At 40.3% G+C, this 21,280-nt stretch overlaps 1 protein-coding gene across 8 annotated transcripts in view; it reads left to right on the top strand.

Annotated features, from left to right (window-relative positions):
* TRPS1 (transcriptional repressor GATA binding 1) overlaps positions 1–21,280 on the top strand; it is a 1,050,606-nt gene that overhangs the window by 85,750 nt on the left and 943,576 nt on the right. For 2 of the 8 annotated variants that reach the window (XM_079901894.1, XM_079901877.1), the window contains exons 2-6: positions 2,538–2,665; positions 3,278–3,355; positions 4,223–4,305; positions 9,178–9,318; positions 10,255–10,412. The gene's annotated coding sequence lies outside the window, so the exon portion shown is untranslated. Of the gene's footprint in view, positions 1–2,097; positions 2,666–3,277; positions 3,356–4,222; positions 4,306–5,601; positions 6,273–9,177; positions 9,319–10,254; positions 10,413–21,280 lie in introns of those variants that run through there. The other 6 variants (XM_079901878.1, XM_079901880.1, XM_079901891.1 and 3 more) reach the window with 5 other exon arrangements.

The following is a 21,280-nucleotide window of genomic DNA, read 5'->3' on the forward strand; positions in this document are numbered from 1 at the left end:
GACCAGAAGCAGGTCCAGGATTTATAACTGGACAATTTCAAATCCACGTTGGATGATACTTCAGTGGCAAAGGCATTTCTGGAAGAAATGTGAAGCAGTGCCCAAAGTGAAGAATTTACCCAATAATGACAGTAAAAACTTTAAAGTTTCAAGATACTGGTAACAGAGGATGGAAGGTTGACAGGACCAGGCATCACAAAGTCCCTTTCTGGCAACTTTACCTAAAATGAGGACCAATGGGTTGTAATTAGAACTCAGGTGTCCTCTTTAAAAAATAAGCAAAGATACATGCAGAACGATAGATTATTTGAGCTGAGAGGGACTTGGTTGCACGTTGAAGCCAACCTCCTGTTTTGTGAGGCAATTGATGTCCAGCGATCACTCAGCTAATTTCTGTCATAACCAGGGGCAGAATTATGGTCTTGTAAGAACTTTGTCCATGTCATTTTAACGCCCAGCACTCTCTTTATACATGATCCCAAGAGCATCCTAAATTTTGCTGGGTGAGTCCCAAGGTAGGCGTAAGGAGGAATGGGTATGTTACATGACCACTGTGGAAAATCTGACATGTCAGTGTAAACTACTGGGAAGAGCGAGTAGCCAAAAATCACAAAGAGAGTCCAGACGGCGCTGTGGCCAATTCAATCCAGTTTTTCTGGTCAGCTTCGTGATTTGGGGGAAACAAAATAGGGATTTTTGTTTGGAAATGTAGAATGGACTTGCGAATTTCCTCAAAAGCAGAGGAGGGAGATCCTTCTAAGTCAAGGCAGTAGGAATGAAGGGGAGGGGACCCAGATACCCAGGAAGGGAGTCCAGGAAAAAAGATGGGGAAGCAGGTCCCAGGCCAGCCAGCTGCTCTGGAAGGCAGGTGGTGGCTGCAGTGATGGTGGTAGTGGTGAAAGAGCATTTGAGAAACTCTGGATACTTATGAATCTCAGGAAGAAGGGGGACAGACAGAGTCATCTGGGGGTGGGGTGGGGTGTGGAAGCAGGAGGCGTCCTCTGTTGCTGACAAAGCATCCCAGACTCCAGCCATCACTCATGTCACTGATGGGATATGAATGGGGATATGAACTTGCTTATGGGATACAAACCCAATGATGTCTTACTGATCCAGGGGAGGAAAAGAAAATCAAGTTGTTAGAGGTCAGAATTCTTTTTATTATAAAGTAACTCCTCAAAGGTCCATAAATGAATTCTATTCAGTGAGGGAGACACATCAAGGAAATATAGAGCTGGAAAGCTTCCTTTTTTCTCACTATTAATATTGATACATGCATACATTTTAAAAAATGTGTCTTCTAGTTCCAAGGCCAAACCTAAGGATCAAAAAGTGGGCGGTGGCCCAATTCCTGGAAATCCCCGCCCCTTCCTAAAATAGCTGGAATACTCCTCCCACTCATTAGCCTATGAAATTACCCACCCCTCTAAAAACTGACAACCCCATACCCTGGTGCCGCTGTCATCTTCTGAGATGGCCCACACCCTGTCTATGGAGTGTGTTTCTCTTGAAATAAATCCACTTCTTACCTAAAAAAAAAAAAAAGTGTCTTCTGATATACTTGCTTCACCATAATAACAAACAATGTTAATATATAATAATAATAATCTGCAGGCATCCATGTTTCAAAATTATTTTCAGAGAATATGCTGGTGGAGAGGCTCTCCACAAAAAGTATTAATAATGAAGAGCCTGAGTTCTAGAACTGTGGTTTTTATGAAGATCCTGTTTACTTAAGTTCTAACCTCTGCATAGCTACAGAAAGACTGAGAATTCTCAGCAGTTAGTGTTCTTGGCAATGATCTGGGGAAGTACAAATGCAGTGTGGGTCAGCGCAGAAGGTAGACAGGAAGGAGGTAGTGTGGCCAGGAGGCAGCATCCATGAAGGATATAAAGAGAAATATGACCTGGACTCAGAGAGTTGCCACCACCTTATGCTAAGGGCTCATAGTGAAGGCCAATTTTAAGATAAACACATACCTATACTGTATGGTTTCTCTGAAGGATTTGTTAGTATTATTAAACACACATATATAAACAGTTAATTGACTAATAAATAATATTTATTTCTTAAATAGTTTCTTTTTATCTCCTCAGTGAACACTTTTGATTGTTGACATCAAACTCTGAGTTATAAGAACACCTGTCAAAGGCCTGTTGGAAAGTTCCTTGAAACCAGGTGGATCGGACTGGTCCTTTAGTCCAGTTGTAAATGCCCACTGTGGGCAGACTGAGGAAGCGACCCTCTTACCAGGGTGTGCTTGAACAAGGCCCAGGACATTAAAACAAAAAAAAATCTTGCAATTACACTTTTCTACCACTAGATGATATGCACGTATAAGCAAGATGAAAACCCTCCTACCTTTCCTTTCTGCATCAGTGGCCACAGTGATGATAGGTAAGTTAAGGTATCCAGAATTCAATTCCAGATGTTACTAAGAAAGAGAAACACAATATGAACATGAAGAACTGCCAGCATTGATTAGGTAATAAGTGTGATCATACCAAATTTATCAAACACTTATCCTTTCATCTAGGGGCCATCAAAGTTTACCACCTGCCTATGGGCCAAATCCAGTTTACCACCTCTCATTGTAAATAAAGTTTTATTTGAACACAGCCATGCTCATTTGTCTGGGACTGATTTTGCTCCACAATGACAGAGGTGAGTATTGAGACAGAGACTGCCTGACTTGTAAAACTTAAAAATATTTCTATAGGGTCCTTTACAGAGAAGCTTTCCAATGCCTGGTCTAAGCACACATAGGTCATACTAACTCATTTAATCTTTACAAATCTATGGTTGTGGGTATGTGTTATTACAATTTTGTTTTAATTTAAAATTTTTATTGGAGTATAGTTGATTTACAGTGTTGTGTTAGTTTCAGGTGTATAGCGAAGTGAATCAGTTATACATATAAATATATCCACTCTTTTTTAGATTCTTTCCCCATATAGGTCATTACAGAGTATTGAATAGAGTTCCCTGTGCTGTACAGTAGGTCCTTATTAGTTCTCTATTTTATACATAGTAGTGTGTATATGTCAATCCCAGTCTCCGAATTTGTCCCTCCCCACCTTACCCCCTGGTAACCATAAGTGTGTTGTCTACATCTGTAACTCTATTTCTGTTTTGTAGATAAGTTCAATTGTACCCTTTTTAGATTCCACATATGAGTGATATTGTATGATATTTGTCTTTCTCTGTCTGACTTACTTCACTCAGTATGGCAATCTCTAGGTCCGTCCATGTTGCTGCAAACTATTTGTTTTACAGATAAAGAAAGTGATTAAGGACACAATGAATCTTGGCACATACGTTACATGACTGTAGCAGACATACATGACAAAGGCTGTAAGTATTGATGTACACCATGCTTGATACTCTTGGGTTTGTGTAAACAAGATGAATAGCAGTTGGCTTCAAAGCTGTGGGGAACCTAGAAGGAAGAAATTAAAATTATTGCAAGGTCAGGCCAGCCTTCTGTGTGATCCACAGGTAGAAATGTAGCTGGAATTGAGTAGCTGCCCCTGAGCACTTTTTCCCGACATGACACTTACTCGGAACATATTGTAAGAAACTCTTTTGACACAGTAATTCATAAGACTGGAGATGACTCATCAAATGAAAACAGTGCTTAACATGTGATCGAAACATCCGTGGTCAAGTGGAGAGACACAGAAAGAAGGCAGTCAAAGGAAGTCTTCTTCTTAATGTCCTAGTTTTTCCCCAATCAAAGGGGGTCTTTGCTCCTTCAGTGCTGGGTATACTTGGGCCCTCAGGATATCTGCTGGGGATGGTGGAAGCTGGGAGTCGGGCTGGGGAGCAGGGTGGTATCAGCTTTATGATTTCCTAGATTCCTAGTCATCCTCAGGAATGTCTTTCCCAATAGTTTATAATATGCAGTGAAGTATTGGGATAACCCCTGATGGTTCGTTCCACATTTGTGATTACTGAGCTTTCTTTCTTTTTTTCTTTTTCCTCCTGAAGAGTTTAGGTAACTAACTGCCTCAGAGTCATACATCATGAGGCGGAGAGGGGAGAATCAGGAACTGGGTGAACCAACTTAATCCTTTGTCCCACATGAAGAGATGGGACCATATTGCCTAGATTCCAAGGGTTTTCCACATGGACATGCCCCAAGCTCCTTCTCTCCCCGTCCTTTGCTCCAAGAAGACCTCTTCTATTATTCGTCCACATTTTGGTGTCCTCTTTTCTTAGGATAGATACCCCATCATCCCTACAGAAAAGGAAGGTGCACTGGACTGTTCCTTCCACTCAATCTTTGTTGACTCTAAGAAAGGGTAGGTGCTAATGTTTGGTGTCTCCTTGGGGTGAGCTGGGGGTGTGAGTGGTGGGAGGGTCAGGGAGGGGAGCAGGAAGGAGAAACTCTGAAGCCTGGCAGAGGGAAGTGGGGAAAGAGCAAAGCCTTCTGTATCAGGGAGCTACTGTTTCAGACTCCTAAAGAGTCTGAAATAAACAAAGCTTCTTGTAATAATAATTAATTTTCTTCTAAAGAGCATCTGAGTTACACGAGAAATTTATATTCCTCCTAATAACATAGCTTGGAACCCCTCCCCCTGCCTGTTTTTGTAAAATGATAATCCCAACCTTATTATGCCAATGGAGCATTTGCCCCAGTTTTCCTTACAGAATGAATGTCCCAAGTCCAGCTCTCTTTTCTTTAATGTACAGGTATGTATATATGTAGGTTCAAATGTATGTATGTATTTACGTATTTACAGTTGAATTTTGGTCAGGACAGGGTATGTGGGATAGTGTTAAGCTGAAAATTGATAAAGATAATCTGGGCTTTTGGAATTTAGGAAAAGGGCAAAGGCTGAATGATCAGACACGGTCTTGTGACAGGTAAGTGAGTTAGGTTCTGAGGGAATTTGGATATGTAAAGGAAGGGGCATTTTAGATCATGTGGTGGAGAGACAGGGGTATGGGCTTGAGTGTGGGCACTTGGGGAGAAGATCATTCTGGTAAGGCCTAAACTTAGGAGTTCAGAACTATCAGGTTAAAGTTTGAACTGGATCTCACAGTCCCGGAAAGAACTAGGACTTTTGACTAGAGAATTATCACTGACTATGAACATTTCAAGGGTAAAACCATCATGTTTACCTTTTCTTGTCAATTTTTAGCTAAGTGACCACTGACGTGTGGTCAGGTTTCAACCAACTTCAAGTGAATAAATGCACAGCAGTGATATTTTAGGAAAAGTAATCTGGGGACTAGGTATGGGATGGATTGGAGAGGAAAGACAGAAAATAGAGAAAGAACAGGAGTGAGTGCAAAGACATACACATATTACTTTCCTTCACCAAACAGTCCATGTAAAATGATCAAATTTTAAATCTCATTGTTAGTACCACAACTGTAGTTGGAAATGGCTGAACATGAATCAATCATCACAAAAGTAACTGTAACCAGAAATAGGAAATGTTTCATAAAAAGTCTATCTGTTTCGCTTTTGACTACGTGGCCATGTCTCACTGTGCCCAGTTTAGGATTTTTCACAAATGCATCATGATGAGAAAAATTAATCAGGAAAGTAGATTTTGTGTTTGCCTCAATCACAATTATTTTCTAATTAGTGTGGGGAGTAGCTTATTTAATAAATAGTATTTCTTTTTATTCTTACCATCTTCAGATCTATATCTGAGACAGAAATTTTTTTTTAATTTACTTTTTTATTCAATGAAAGCCAGATAAGAAGAAGGGGTTAAGTCTGAGTTATCAAAATAGGTTTTCTTCAATTCTTAATTCCTTATTCTGCCCCTGGTACTAGTTTGATGTGTTTAACTAGAAGGACTCACTTTCAAAATCTCTGCGTTATTGGGTGGAGAAATAAGGGCCCAAGTCCATCCCCGGTTACGTCAAGTGGTGTCAAATTTGGCTTGCAATTCTCACTTCCTGTTGACTCCAAGAGAAAGGCTGCAGTTGGCGTCTAAAAGTGAAAAACATGAAGCTCTGAGACCAGTCTGAATTACTAATCACTACATGTCCTGTTCAGTCTAACCACTTTCCAAGTGATTAAATGAACCGGCCAGGTCAGTGACTCAGCTTCTGAGGGGGTGGCCAGCAGTCCGAGCTGATCTGCACATCCCTGGTTTCACTTCCCAAGGTCTGATCCAGAGCTGCCTCGGAAGGGTGATTTCCCCTTGGAGCTTGTCTCTCTGGGGACAGAAGGACGGACACAGATGATGAAGTGTATAGTCTGCTGGAGAAGGGCCATCTCACCATGAGTCTTTGGCGGGAAAGAGTTGTAAGAATGTCGTCTTTCATCAGCTGGTGTCACTCTTTGGAACCAGTCACAAGTAGCTGGGTGTGGTAGGGCGAAGTTGTCTGAAGTCTGAACGAAGAAAAATATATTGAGTAGGAAACATGAACTTTTTTTCTTTTTTGGCATAACTGTCAGTAGATACAGTATTCCCTTGTTTGTTTCAGTAACTACCAAAGGTTCTTGAAGACGTCACCATTTTAGAGTAGTGTATTCATTTGCCTGGTTTTCTAAGTGATTAGCTGAACTTTACTGCTTTTATGAAGTTTAATGTCCAGTTGCCATAAAAAAAAGCAGCACATGGTCAGTGGTGGAAATAGGGGTGGGATTGTAAGGGCCACATGGGAGTGCAATTCCAGGAACTCCCGGCCTCCTATGCAAATTAGATTAAGCTGCTCTGCGGCCTGGACTCCCAGAGCAGAGAATTCCCATTCCCACCTCTTTTTTTTTTTTTAGCATTTTCTCTTGTGGGAATTAATAAATCACTTTCAATTTATTTCAGCTACTGCCTGTTTTAAAAAAGGACATCACAGGCCTCAGTTTGTCCACCTTACTTAAGAAAACTCCTTACCAGGTAACCTCTTAAATATTTAAAAAGAAAGAAAAAGATTTTGAGACCCTTAGGAGAAAATACTGTAAGTAAATCAAAGTCCTATTTTCTCAGAAAGAAAGTTGAGTCTTTTGACTGGCTGTTGCCACCATCTTCTTCAGGCAGTTTCCATACTTGGCATAAAACTTTTAGTCGTTTCTCATATTACCTTTGTTTTGATTAGTTAAAACATGATAACTTGACAACACTCAAATGTGAGAGCTTGAGAAAGAGAGGGTGGCAGGGAGGAAAGAAGCCCTCCAGCCAGCAAAGCTTTCTTTAAAACTTTTTTTTTTAAACATGAATATTTCTCAAATACAGGGACTGAAGGTGAACTTGAAGAATACATGCAAAACCACAACCTAGATTCTCTGCAAGTGGCCATTTCAGAGCTCTCTGGAAGGAATGTGTGAGCCTGTGCACGCCAGAGAGCAAACATGCAAATCAGTTCTCTCCCAGGACACCCCAGCGCTGCTGCTTTACCTGCACAGATGTGCTGTGAGCCTTGCAGAGAGCATCTGTTTGTTCTATTTATGGGGGGAAGAAAAGCATGTATTTGTGAGCTCGGCAGGAGCACAACTTCCTTTTTGGATCTTTGATTCCATTAGAATTTTGGAAATTTCACATTTTGGAACAAAAGAATTTGAGTCGTTGGTGATTCTAGGTGCTGTGTAATTCCCTCTCCCGTTTATTGCTTACCTGCTTCTCCTGCCTCCCAATTTCATAGAGTTAAAATCAGGGCAGGGGAGATGAAGAGACTTGCACAAGCACATAGAACATTTATTCTTAGTTTCATTCATCATTATTGATTTGTTCAGTTATTAACCAGATATTTATTGAGGATCTGTTATATCCCAGGCACTGTGCAACATCCTAGGACCCAGTGGTGAGCAAAGATGTCACTGTTCTTGTCCTCATGTATTTTATAGTTTACTGGGGGAAATGTACAGAAATAAGAATAATCACACACCAATATACATCTTCTTCTGTGACAAGTGCTAATTATTGCCCTAAGAGCCTAAAATAGGCACGTTTGAGATGGTCCAAGATGTAACAGAAGGTTTCCTTGAAGAAATGATGATGCTTCTTAAGCGACCCTTAAGAAGGATGAGTAGGACCTAAGGAGGCATATAAGGGAAGGGTCTTCCTGGCAGAGGGAAGGTTGAGAAAAGACCCTGCGATGGATGGCAACATGAGAGTATGAGAACCAGAAAGAGGATCAACGTGGCTGAAGTGAAGAGGGAGGGAGAGCAGGAAGGAGATGGGCTGAGCTCCGAGTCAGAGCCAGACGTCACAGCACACTGTGGCTCATTTTGAGCTTTGATTTAGGAGTATTGGGAAGCCCACGTAGTGAGCAATGGGAGGAGGGTAAGACTGGATGAGGAAGATCACGGGGGGCTACTGCAGTAGTCCAGGCAACAGGTAACAGAAGCTTGGTCTAAAGTAGTGAGTGGTGGAAGAGAGGGGAAAGGAGTAGATGCATTCAAGAGGTATTTAGAATGTAAAAATTATAAGATATGGGGAGGGAGGGAGTAAGCGGGGGCAAGGATGACCCTAGGCTTCTGAGTGGGACAAATGGATGGATGGTGGTATCATTCATCAAGACAAGAAAAGCTAGAAGGTGGGGGTAAAGGCAACATGATGAGTTTATTTTAGGAAATATTGAAGTTAGATGGTAAGGTATAGGTTGACCGTATGGGTCTGGCCCTCAAAGACAAGGTCTGGGCTGGAGATAAAATATTTGTGAATGAGTTGTTTAAAGTTTTGACACTGATGTGATTTATTCCTCTTGAGCATCTTTCCAGAACAACACGTCTGTACGTAGGGATAAATCAAATGGTTTTGGACACCAGGCTAAGTGAATTGTTGAACAACTTATTTCATATGACAGGGATTTGAAGGACTGTTGGGAGGTAGGTCTAGTGTGGATGGATTAGGAGATGTATGGTTTCAAGTATATCAAAAGCTACCCCCGAGCCCAAATACCCATCATTTTCCCCTTGACCTGTCAGAGGGCCTAATATCGCTAGCGATCATGTTACTCTTTAAGGAATTCTCATCTTATTTGGCTTAGAGTGATAAAACTTTAGTAAAAGTTGTCTACACCAAACTTCTCACTCAGAATGAGGCTGCTTTACAAAATCTCTGGACGTAGGGCCTCAGCTTGAACATGTATGTCTGTGGTAGGGAATCCAGTATTTGGCAAGACAGTGCAGATTTTTAGTTCTGTTCCAAAAATTCTTCCCTGTATTGATCTTCTCATCTGGCACGACACAGAACAGTTCTCCTTCTTTTCCACAGAGCAGACCGTCAACTGGTGTTAGCCCATCAGTCATCACTATTCTCAGCTCAGCTGCCAGGAGATGAATGAATTAGATTCAACTGTCACTGAAGCCCTTCGATAGACATCACCTCACTCAGAGGTCACAGCAACCCTTCGAGGTATGTATTATTCCTCTAGAAAGAGAGGAGGAAACTGATTCTCAGAGTTAAATGACTTAGCCAGTGATGTCACACGGGTTAAGAGCGGAGCCAGGTTTCAAATCCAAATATTCTGACTCCCAGTCCAGAGCCCTGTGCAAGCTGCCTCGATAATTTGGGTTTGGGCTCTGTGCTGACTTCTAAAGGTGACACATCAGGAAGGACCAGTGACTGATCAGCTGATAGCGCTGAGGGGGTGCTTACCCACCTGACCCTTGTGGACTGAATGATGCCTGCCCGGCACTTGACCTTATAACCTTGTATCTCTTTAAGAACTGGATAGAACACTCATCTTCACATTTTTTTTTTCAGATTTCACTCCCTATTAGTTAAAAACAATGAGCATGTATCCCAAATATATTTATATGTGTATCTTTGGATTCAGTACAAATGTGAATATAATTTTGTGTGTGTGTGTGTGGTACGCGGGCCTCTCACTGGTGTGGCCTCTCCCGTCGCGGAGCACAGGCTCCGGACGCGCAGGCCCAGCGGCCATGGCTCATGGGCCCAGCCGCTCCGCGGCATGTGGGATCCTCCTGGACCGGGGCACAAACCCAAACCCACGTCCCCTGCATCGGCAGGTGGACGCCCAACCACTGCACCACCAGGGAAGCCCTATAACTATTTTTTAAAATTAATTTTTATTGGAGTGTAGTTGCTTTACAGTATTGCATTAGTTTCTAGTGCACAGCAAAATAAATCAGCCATACATATACATATATCCCCTCCCTTTTGGATTTCCCTCCTATTTAGGAAACCACAGTGCATTAAGTAGAGTTCCCTGTGCTATACAGTATGTTCCCCTCAGTTGTCTATTTTATACATAGTATCAAATATAAGTTTAAAAAAACATAAAAATATAAATGGAAGTCATAATATTTTCTTTTTTCACCCCAGTGAATCATCTTCATGGATCATCTCTGTCTGCTCCCCCTGGAGGGACCACTGAAATGGAGTCGGGGGACAGGACAGGAGAAGAGCCCAGTGTGACAGGCCATGGCTAGTTGGAGTACACCACCTGGGGAATGTCTGGAAACATTTCAGATGTGCTGACGGTGAGCTTTCCTCTCTGTGCTGCCCAGCTTCAGCTCGGTTTCTGCTAAGATCTCTCTGGAGGTTCACAGGGGGTGAAGGGCTCATTGCCCTGGTCTGAGTTGTTTGTCCTTGGCTTTAATTGCCACTTGTGTCCTGAGCTATGTGGTAATAGCACTAATATTAGCATTTGTTGACCGCTTACTATGTGCCACTGTGTGAAGAGATTTACGCACATTACCTCATTGATCTTGTTACAACCCTGTGAAGTTTTGCTATCCTCATTTCACAAATGGGAAAACTGAGGTGTGGAAAGCTGTGACTTACCCACAGGGGTATGTCTAATCAGTGACCCAGCTGGGATTTGAACCCAAGTCTGTTCTCCACCAAATCATTCATTCTTATCTGCCGTTCTGTACTGCCAGTAGGATTAGGGTTGAGATTCCTGATGGTGACCTGGAAGGATTTCCAGCACTAAAAGTGACTCAAATGGGAAGACTCATCGGTTGCACAGACCAAAAGGTTGGGCTCCCATCAGGTGTGGATAAATGAGAGGAAGCCGTCAGCTTTACGGAAGTGCAAATGTGCCAGTGCAGTTACAAATGAACGTCTCCAGTCAAATCTCAGTCCTTTGTTTCGAGATAATCTGGCTCTCATTGTAACCCCCAGCTTCAGGTAGCAAATATATGCTGAATACTTTTCTGGATGAGACCGCTGGAGGCTGCAGTTGTTGTTTAAGGCACCTGAGTTCCATTACAGACTATACATGGTTTAACCTTACATTTCAGTGTTTGAATGTGTGTGAGAGAGGTGTCAAGGGGTCCAGGAGTTTTCTTCATTATCTACCAGAAGGCTTCAGCCTAGTGGAGTCAGGTAGACATGGGTTCGAATCCTCACTCTGGTATATATAAGCCGCGAGAACTTTGGCAAATTATCATTCTTCCAGTCTTAATTTCTTCATCTTTAAAGAGGAGATGATAGTACCTGCTTCAACGTGGTGCTGTGAGGATTAAATCCTGTACATACGCAGTGCTTGGAGCACCGTAAGTGCTCAAAAATTGGTAGCAGGTATTGTTCTCGGTGACCCTGCTTTGTCTAAGAAGAAGCACTGATGGATTGTTGGTGGCGTGAAGTCCATGTCCTCTGCTGTGCTGGTGATGTCCTAATTGAAAATGAAAAGGAATTTTTTTCTGAATCTCCTCAGCATCTTGCTGCCACAGAAAAAGAAATCTGTTTCCACAAAGAGAAGCAAGAGCTGGAGACACTGGAAGTTTATGGACTGGAGAAGGCGGCTCCGAGAAGAAGAGCATTCTGGCGCTCAGCGACGCTCTCCTGAGCCGCCCAGATGTGGGCCAGATGCTGCAAATCTGTAGAGACACGTCGGGCTCAGTGACTTGTGCCATGACTTTCATCCACGTGGGCATGGAGGATATTGACTGATCTCACTCCGATTATTAAGAGTGACTTCAGGGCTCTGGAAACATGGGTGTAGGAGGCTGGGACTTGAGGGGTAGTCTTGACAATCCTCCCAGTTGAGCAGAAGGGTTTCTGGAGCTGACAGCCCTGCTCTGGGGATACATGTCTACTTCACATGCCTCACCCCACACCACCCATAGAAGAGGGCTCAGCAGGAAACACTGAGGGTACTTCAATGGGAAGTGATTTGCAATTTCTACCTTTGCAGAAATCATCTCTAGTGACTTTTATTTGGTGTTATTAAAGATGATTTTGATGTGATATTAACTATAGTGATTCTTCCTATAATCACTTTCTCTTTAATCAGCCTGTATGGCCCCTTTTCTAGCTGGAATTTCACTACACTGCTCAGCCTTCCATTCCATGCTTTTTAAAAAATATGAATACTTTATTTATTTGTGTAATTCAACTATAGTTGATTTACGATATTATGTTAGTTTCAAGTATATAGCATAGTGATTCAGTGTTTGGCAGATTATACTCCATTATAGGTTATTACAAAATAATGGCTATAATTCTCTGTACTATATAGTATACCCTTGTTGTTTATCTATTTTATATATAGTAGTTTGTATCTGTTTATCCCATACTCCTAATTTGCCCCTCCCCCTTCCTTCTCCCCTTTGGTAAACACAAGTTTTTTTTCTATATCTGTAATTCTGTTTCTGTTTTGCATATATATTCATTTGTATTACTCTTTAGATTCCACATATAAGTGATAATATCCAATATTTGTCTTTGTCTAACATTTCACTAAGCATAATATTTTCTAGGTCCATCCACGTTGCTGCAAATGGCATTATTTCATTCTTTCTTATGGCTGAGTAATATTCCATTGTATATATATATACTAAATTTTTGTTTTGATAAGCATATTTTGTTCTTCCAAATGGATAAGGATGGTGAAAATTTCTCTTTTTATGTTTGGCATTAGTAGAGGCACATTAATATACCTCTTTTTAACTAAGGGCTAAATGCAAGAGCTGAAACCTGGACACAAAACAAAGAGTTGATCGTAACTGCTTCCCTGCCTTCAGTTTTGCCCTCTCTGTTCCCTGGCCAGTTCTCTCTACTGCAGCCACAGTGACATTTCTACTTTCATTCCTACTGTGTTCATTATTTATTGCTGCTGTAACAAATTACCACAGACTCAGTGGTTTAAGAGAGCACACATTTATTCTCTCACAGATTTGTAGGTCAGAAGTCTGACATGAGTCTCAGTGGGCTAAAATCACGGTGTTTGCTGGGCTATGTTCCTTTCTGGAAGCTCTAGGGGAGAATCCTTTTCTTTGCCCTTTCCAGCTTCTAGTGCTTATTCTTTGGCTCATAACCCCTTCTTGCATCTTCAAAGCCGGCAATGTTGCATCTCTCTGGCCATGCTTTCATGTTCCCATCTCCCTCTGCCCAGAACTGGGAAAGGATCTCTGTTTTTAAGGTTCTATATGATCAGATTGACCCATCCAGTTAATCCAGGATGATCTTCCACCTCAAGGTCTTTAACTTAATAACATCTGGAAAGATAACTTTGCCATGTAAGGTGACATATTCACAGGTTCCTGGGATTAGGATGTGATACATTTTGGTGTTATTCTACCTATGACACCTACCAGTCTGCTCCAAGCCCATCATCTCTCTCCTGGACAACTGCAACTGCTTCTTAAATGGTTTCGCTTTGTACAACCTGTTTTGCACCTTCACCTTTTGTTATTTCTCTTCCCATTCACTCTGATATAAAACCATACTGGCCTCCTTGCTGTTCCTTGAACACAGCAAGCACAATTCTACCCCAGGGCCTTTGCACTTGCTTTTCTCTCTGTCACAAAGACATTTTCATGACTGCCTCCCTCAGGATTCTGTTCAAATGTCACCTCTTTGGGCAGGGGGGGGGGGTCTTTTCCTGGACAACTTATATAAGTGAGCATCCTTTCCCCCCACTTTCATCAGACTATTCTTTGTCTCATGTTCTAACCTATTGACTCATGACAGATGATATATTTATTTTTTTCTCTTTTCCTTCAAGTCTTTATTTCACTTTTATATTGAAAGATAGTTTCACTGATTATGGAGTTCTAGGTTGACAGTTTTTTCCCAATATTTTATAGATATAAGTACACTGTTTTCTGGATTGTATTATTTCCGATGAGAAGTCTGTTATTTTTAATTTTCTTCCTCCCAATATAATTTTATGCTTCTGTGATTTTCTCTTTGGTATTAATTTTCAGAGATTTAATTATCATTTGCCTTGATGTGGCTTTCTTTATGTTTCTTTTGCTTGAAGTCACTCAGTTGCTTGGGTCTGTGGATTTATAGTTTCCATCAAAGTCTGCCATTATTTCTTCAAATATTTTTACTGCCTCCCCCTTCTGAGATTCCAATTATACATATGTTATTTCACTTAATATTATATCACAGTTCCCTGTTCAAGGAAAGTTCCCTGTTCCTTCCCCCCATAGTATCTTTTCTCTTTTATTTCATGTTGTATAGTTTTATGGCTCTATTTTATATCCTCTACTTCTGCCATATCTAATCTGCTGTTAATCCCACCTGGGTTATTTTTCAATTCAGATATTGCTATTTTTATTTCTATAAGTTTCATTTGTATCTTTTCATATTTTCCACACCATCCTGATCATACTTAGATTTTCTCTACTTTTTTAAACATAAGGAGTCCATTTATTATAGTTGATTAGCCTCCTTGATTTTTACTAAGTCTATCATTTGTCATTTCTGGGTCTGTTTATATTGATTGATATACCTCCTCATTATGAGTCATATTTTTCTGTTTCTTTGCATGCCTAGTAATTTTTTGATTAGTAGATTTTGTGAATTTTATATTGTTAGCTGCTGGATTTTTTTATCCCTTTAAATAATTTGAGACTTCTTTCTAGGACACAGTTATTTGTTGACAGTTTTGTTAAGGGAAACCTAGAGCAGCCTTTAGTCTAGGGTTAATTTGGCCCTACTCCTGAGAAAATATTCTCTAAGGACTCTATTTAATGCCATGTGTGTTAGGAGTTCTTTCTATTCTGGCTGGTGAAAGTAGTAACTCTTTCTCACACTGTATTTTCCCTGAAGATTATTTTAAATGCTCCCTTTCTTTCTTTGGCCTTTATAGTTTTCTCACATGTATGTACTAATCAGTAGCTAGCCAAAGACTCCAGGGTCACTCTCTGCCACTGTCCAGAGCTTTTTGAGTGAAGCTCTCCCCTCCCTAGTACTCTGTATCCAGAATATACCATTTCTCTCCACCTTGGGCTCTCTGAATCCCAAACTCTATCTATTCAACTCAGGGAGACTGCTCAGCTCTGTCTGGGTGCCCAGTCCCTATGCTGTGGCCAGTATGTGCTCCCCAGGTATTAAGATGGGTCACTTGTAGGGCTTATCTTATTTGTTTCACTTCTCTCAGACATGACTATCCTACAATGCCAGTTGTCCAGTTTCTGAAAACTGTTGATTCTCCTATTTTATCTGATTTTTTAGTTGTTTAAGCTGTTTAATTTTTTTTGTCTTTTTTATTTATTTATTTAATTTTATTTTTTTATACAGCAGGTTCTTATTAGTTATCTATTTTATACATATTAGTGTATACATGTCAATCCCAATCTCCCAGTTCATCTCACCCGACCCCCCCCCCCACTTTCCCCCCTTGGTGTCCATACCTTTGTTCTCTACGTCTGTGTCTCTATTTCTGCCTTGCAAACTGGTTCATTTGTACCATTATTATAGATTCAACATATATGCATTAACGTACGGTATTGGTTTTTATCTTTCTGACATACTTCACTCTGTATGGCAGTCTCTAGGCCCATCCACGTCTCTACAAAAGCCCCAACTTCATTCCTTTTATGGCTGAGTAATATTCCATTGTGTATATGTATCATGTCTTCTTTATCCATTTGTCTGTTGATGGGCATTTACGTTGCTTCCATGACCTGACTATTGTAAATAGTGCTGCAATGAACATTGGGGTGCATGTGTCTTTTTGAATTATGGTTTTATCTGGGGGTATGCCCAGTAGTGGGATTGCTGGGTCATATGGTAATTCTACTTTCAGCTGTTTAAGAAACCTCCATACTGTTCTCCATAGTGGCTGTATCAATTTACATTCCCACCAACAGTGCAAGAGGGTTCCCTTTTCTCCACATCCTCTCCAGCATCTGTTGTTTGTAGATTTTCTGATGATACCCATTCTAACTGGTGTAAGGTGATACCTCACTGTAGTTTTGATTTGCATTTCTCTAATAATTAGTGATGTGGAGCAGCTTTTCATGTGCCTCTTGGCCATCTGTATGTCTTCTTTGGAGAAATGTCTATTTAGGTCTTCTACCCATTTTTTGATTGCGTTGTTTGCTTTTTTAATACTGAGCTGCATGAGCTATTTATATATTTTGGAGATTAATCCTTTGCCCACTGATTCATTTGCAAATATTTCTCTCACTTTGATGGTTGTCTTTTAATCTTGTTTACAGTTTTCTTTGCTGTGCAAAACCTTTTAGATTTCGTTAGGTCACATTTGTTCTTGTTGTTTTTTTTTAATTTCCATTTCTCTAGGAGGTGGGTCAAAAAAGCTCTTGCTGTGATTTATGTCAAAGAGTGTTCTTCCTATGTTTTCCTCTAAGAGTTTTATAGTGTCTGGTCTTACATTTAGGTCTTTAATCTTTTATCAGTTTATTTTTGTGTATGGTGTTTGGGAGTGTTCTAATTTCATTCTTTTACATGTAGTTGTCCAGTTTTCCCAGCACCACTTTTCTCCATTGTATATCTTTGCTTCCTTGTCATAGATTAGTTAACCATAGGTGTGTGAGCTTATCTCTGGGCTTTCTATCCTGTTCCATTGATCTATATTTCTGTTTGTCTGCCAGTACCATATTGTCTTTATTACTGTAACTTTTAGTATAGTCTGAAGTCAGGGAGTCTGATTCCTCCAGTTCTGTTTTTTTTCCCTCAAGATTGCTTTGGCTATTCGGGGTCTTTTGTCTCTCCATACAAATTTTAAGAATTTTTGTTCTAGTTTTATAAAAAATGCCATTGGTAATTTGATAGGGATTGCATTGAATTTGTAGACTGCTTTGGGTAGTGTAGTCATTTTCACAGTATTGATTCTACCAATCCAAGAACATGGTATATCTCTCCATCTGTCTGTATCATCTTTGATTACTTTCATCAGTGTCTTATAGTTTTCTGAGTAGAGGTCTTTTACCTCCTTAGGTAGGTTTATTCCTAGGTATTTTATTCTTTTAGTTGCAGTGGTGAGTGGAATTGTTTCCTTAATTTCTCTTTCTGATCTTTTGTTGCTGGTGTATAGGAATGCCAGAGATTTCTGTGCATTAATTTTGTATCCTACTACTTTACCAAATTCATTGATTAGCTCTAGTAGTTTTCTGGTAGCATCTTTAGGATTCTCTATGTATAGTATCATGTCACCTGCAAACAGTGACTGTTTTACTTCTTTTCCAATTTGTATTCCTTTTACTTCCTTTTCTTCTCTGATTTCTGTGGCTAGGACTTCCAAAAGTATGTTGAATAGTAGTGGCAGTGTGGATATCATTGTCTCCTTCCTGATCATAGAGGAAATGCTTTCAGTTTTTCACCATTGGGAATGATGTTTGCTTTGGGTTTGTCATATATGGCCTTTATTATATTGAGGTAGGTTCCCTCTATGTCCACTTTCTGGAGAGTTTTTATCATAAATGTGTGTTGAATTTTGTTAGAAAAATTGTCTGCATCTATTGAAATGATCATATGGCTTTTATTCTTCAGTTTGTAATATGGTGTATCACAGCTTGATTGATTTGTGTATATTGAAGAGTCCTTGCATCCCTGGGATAAATCCCACTTGATCATAGTGTATGATACTTTTAATGTGCCATTGGATTCCGTTTGCTAGTATTTTATTGAGGATTTTTGCATCTATATTCATCAGTGATATTGATCTATAATTTTCATTTTTTGCAGTATCTTTGGGATTTTTTTTTATGGTTTCAGGGTGATGGTGGCCTCGTAGAATGAGTTTGGGAGTGTTCCTTCCTCTGTAATTTTTTGGAAGATTTTGAGAAGAATGGGTGTTGGCTCTTCTCTAAATGTTTGATAAAATTGACCCATAAAGCCATCTGGTCCTGGACTTTTGTTTGTTGGAAGATTTTTAATTACACTTTCAATTTCATTACTTGTGATTAGTCTGTTCATATTTTCTATTTCTTCCTGGTTCAGTCTTGGAAGTTTATACCTTTCTAAGAATTTGTCCATTTCTTCTGGGTTGTGCATTTTATTGGCATAGAGTTGCTTGTAGTAGTCTCTTAGGATGCTTTGTATTTCTGCGGTGTCTGTTGTAACTTCTCCTTTTCCATTTGTAATTTTGTTGATTTGAGTCCACGCCCTCTTTTTCTTGATGAGTCTGGCTAAAGATTTATCAATTTTGTTTATCTTCTCAAAGAACCAGCTTTTAGTTTTATTGACCTTTGCTATTGTGTTCTTTGTTTCTATTTCATTTACTTCTGCTCTGATCTTTATGATTTCTTTCCTTATACTAACTTTGGGTTTTGTTTGTTCTTCTTTCTCTAGTTCCTTTAGGTGTATGGTTAGGTTGTTTATTTGAGATTTTTCTTGTTTCTTGAGGTAGGATTGTACTGCTATAAACTTCCTCTTAAAACTGTTTTTACTGTATCCCATAGGTTTTGAATCATCGTGTTTCTGTTGTCAATTGTCTCTAGGTATTTTTTGATTTCCTCTTTGACTTCTTCAGTGATCTCTTGGTTATTTAGTAACATATTGTTTAGCCTCCATATGTTTGAGTTTTTTACTTTTTCTTTCCCTTAATTTATTTCTAATCTCATAGCGTTGTGGTTGGAAACGTTGCTTGATATGTTTTCAATTTTCTTAAGTTTACCAAGGCTTGATTTGTGGCCCAAGATGTGATCCAGGAGAACGTTTCATGTGCACTTGAGAAGAAAGTGTAATCTGCTGTTTTTGGATGGAATGTCCTATAAATATCAATTAAATCTATCTGGTCTATTGTGTCATTTAAAGCTTGTGTTACCTTATTAGTTTTCTGTCTGGATGATCTGTCCATGGGTGTAAGTGAGGTGTTAAAGTCCCCCACTATTATTGTGTTACTGTCAGTTTCCTCTTTTATAGCTGTTAGCATTTGCCTTATGAATCGAAGTGCTCCTTTTTAGGGTGCATATATATTTATAATTGTTAAATCTTCTTCTTGGATTGATCCCTTGATCATTATGTAGTGTCCCTCTTTGTCTCTTGTAACATTCTTTATTTTAAAGTCTATTTTATCTGATATGAGTATTGCTACTCCAGCTTTCTTTTGATTTCCATTTGCATGGAATATCTTTTTCCATCCCCTCACTTTCAGTCTGTATGTGTCCCTAGGTCTGAAATGGGTCTCTTGTAGACAGCATATATACGGGTCTTGTTTTTGTATCCATTCTGTTAGCCTGTGTCTTTTGGTTGGAGCATTTAATCCATTCACGTTTAAGGTAATTATTGATGTGTATGTTCCTAATACCATTTTCTTAATTGTTTTAGTAGGTCCTTTTCTTCTCTTGTGTTTTGCACTTAGAGAAGTTCCTTTAGCATTTGTGTAGAGCTGGTTTGGTGGTGCTGAATTCTCTTAGTTTTTGCTTGTCTGTGAAGCTTTTGATTTCTCCATCAAATCTGAATGAGATCCTTGCCATGTAGAGTAATCTTGGTTGTAGGTTCTTCCATTTCATCACTTTAAATATATCATGCCACTCCCTTCTGGCTTGTAGTTTCTGCTGAGAAATCAGCTGTTAACCTTATGGGAGTTCCCTTGTATGTTATTTGTTGTTTTTCCCTTGTTGCTTTTAATAATTTTTCTTTGTCTTTAATTTTTGTCAATTTGATTACTATGTGTCTCGGTGTGTTTCTCCTTGGGTTTATCCTGCTTGGGACTCTCTGCACTCCCTGGACTTAGGTGGCCATTTCCTTTCCCTTGTTAGGGAAGTTTTTGACTATAAGCTCTTCAAATATTTTCTCGGGTCCTTTCTCTCTGTCTCTTCTCCTTCTGGGACCCCTATAATGTGATTATTGGTGCATTTGATGTTGTCCCAGAGGTCTGTTAGGCTGTCTTCATTTCTTTTCATTCTTTTTTCTTTATTCTGTTCTGTGGCAGTTATCCATTCTGTTCTGTGGCACTTATCCATTCTTCTGCCTCAGTCTTTCTGCTATTGATTCCTTCTAGTGTATTTTTCATTTCAGTTATTGTATTGTTCATCTCTGTTCGTTTGTTCTTTCACTCTTCTAGGTGTTTGTTCTTTAATTCTTCTACGTCTTTGTTAAACATTTCTTGCATCTTCTCAACCTTTGCCTCCATTCTTTTTCCGAGGTCCTGGATCATCTTCCCTATCATTATTCTGAATTCTTTTTCTGGAAGATTGCCTATCTCCACTTCATTTAGTTGTTTTCCTGGGGTTTTATCTTGTTCCTTCATCTGGTACATAGTCCTCTGCCTTTTCATTTTGTCTATCTTTCTGTGAATGCGGTTTTCGTTCCACAGGCTGCAGGATTGTAGTTCTTCTTGCTTGTGCTGGCTGCCCTCTGGTGGAAGAGGCTATCTAAGAGGCTTGTGCAAGCTTCCTGATGGAAGGGATTGGTGGTGGGTAGAGCTGGGTGTTGCTCTGGTGGGCGGAGCTCAGTAAAACTTTAATCCACTTGTGTGCTGATGGGTGGGGCTGACTTCCCTCCCTGTTGGTTGTTTGGCCTAAGGCGACCCAGCACTGGAGCCTACAGGCCCTTTGCTGGGGCTAATGTGGGACTCTGGGAGGGCTCACGCCAAGGAGTACTTCCCAGAACCTCTGCAGCCACTGTTTTTGTCCACACGGTGAGCCACAGCCACCCCCCGCCTCTGCAGGAGATCCTCCAACACTACCAGGTAGGTCTGGTTCAGTCTCCTCTGGGGTCACCGCTCCTTCTCCCTGGGTCCTGATGCACACATACTTTGTGTGTGCCCTCCAAGAGTGCCCCGTTTCCTCCAGACCTGTTGAAGTCCTGCAGTCAAATCCTGCTAGCCTTCAAAGTCTGATTCTCTAGGAATTCCTCCTCCCGTTGCCAGACCCCCAGGTTGGGAAGCCTGTCATGGGGCTTAGAACCTTCACTCCAGTGGGTGGACTTCTGTGGTATAAGTATTCTCCAGTTTGTGAGTCACCCACCCAGTGGTTATGGGATTTGATTTTATTGTGATTGCGCCCCTCCTACCATCTCACTGTGGCTTCTCCTTTGTCTTTGGATGTGGGGTATCATTTCTGGTGAGTTCCAGTGTCTTCCTGTCAATGATTTTTCAGCAGTTTGTTGTGATTTTAGTGCTCTCACAAGAGGGAGTGAGTGTATATCCTTCTACTCGCCACCTTCAATCTGTTTAATTCTTAATTAGAAAGGCCTGGAT

The sequence above is a fragment of the Stenella coeruleoalba genome (genome assembly GCF_951394435.1).
Source record: "Stenella coeruleoalba genome assembly, chromosome: 17".
NCBI lineage: Eukaryota > Metazoa > Chordata > Mammalia > Artiodactyla > Delphinidae > Stenella > Stenella coeruleoalba.